Below are 1,129 nucleotides of genomic sequence, written 5' to 3' on the forward strand. Positions count from 1 at the left end.
AAAGAGTCCAAAATGAAAAATCTTTAAAGATCGCTGCTATAAGAAGTGATCATGAGGGAGAATTTCAAAACTCTTCTTTTGAAGAATTCTGTGATGATATGGGTATCAATCACAACTTTTCTGCTCCTAGAACACCACAAAAAAATGGTGTTGTAGAGAGAAAGAATAGGTCCTTAGAATAACTGGCTCGAACAAAGTAACTAACCTCCCAAAATATTTCTGGGCAGATGTAGTAAGTACTGCTTGTTATGTTTCGAACCGAGTTCTCATAAGACCTATTCTCAAGAAAACCCCATATGAACTATTTAAATGTAGAAAATCAAACATTTCTCATTTGCATGTATTTGGTTGTAAATGTTTTGTTTTAAATAATGGAAAGGATAACTTGGGCAAGTTTGATGCAAAAGCAGATGAAGGGATCTTCCTAGACTACTCTTTTACGAGTAAAGCTTACAGAATTGTTAATAAAAGAACACAAACCATTGAAGAATTCGTTCATGTATCTTTTGATGAAACCAATGTTGAGATAAAAAGATGTTATTACTCCTGATGAGGAGGAACTGCCAAGTTCTTCTTCAAATGAAATTTCTATTATTGAATCTACAACTGATACTGAGCAATTGAAAATGAATGATAACCTACCATCTCAAGAGGAGCATACTCATTCAGATTTACTAAAAGAGTGGAGAACTCATCGATACCATCCAATTGACAATATTATTACTGAATTAAATACGAGTATCACAACCCGACGAATGCTTGATAAGGCTTGTCTTAACATGACCTTCGTCTCTCAAATCGAACCCTCTAAGATTGATGTAGCAATTGAGGATGAACACTAGATTCTTGCTATGCAGGAAGAATTAAACCAGTTTGAGAGAAACAAAGTTTGGGAACTTGTTCCTAGACCTAAAAATAGGCATGTTATTGGAACTCGGTGGGTATTTAGAAATAAATATGATGAAAATGGTAAAATAGTTAGAAATAAAGCTAGACTAGTAGTCCAAGGATACAACTAGGAAGAAAGTATCGATTTTGATTAAACTTTTGCTCCGGTTGCTAGACTTGAAGCTATTAGGCTATTACTTGCATATGCTTGCTCTTTGAATTTTCAGTTATATCAAATGGA

This window comes from Lupinus angustifolius, chromosome LG17 (assembly GCF_001865875.1).
Source record: "Lupinus angustifolius cultivar Tanjil chromosome LG17, LupAngTanjil_v1.0, whole genome shotgun sequence".
Lineage (NCBI taxonomy): Eukaryota > Viridiplantae > Streptophyta > Magnoliopsida > Fabales > Fabaceae > Lupinus > Lupinus angustifolius.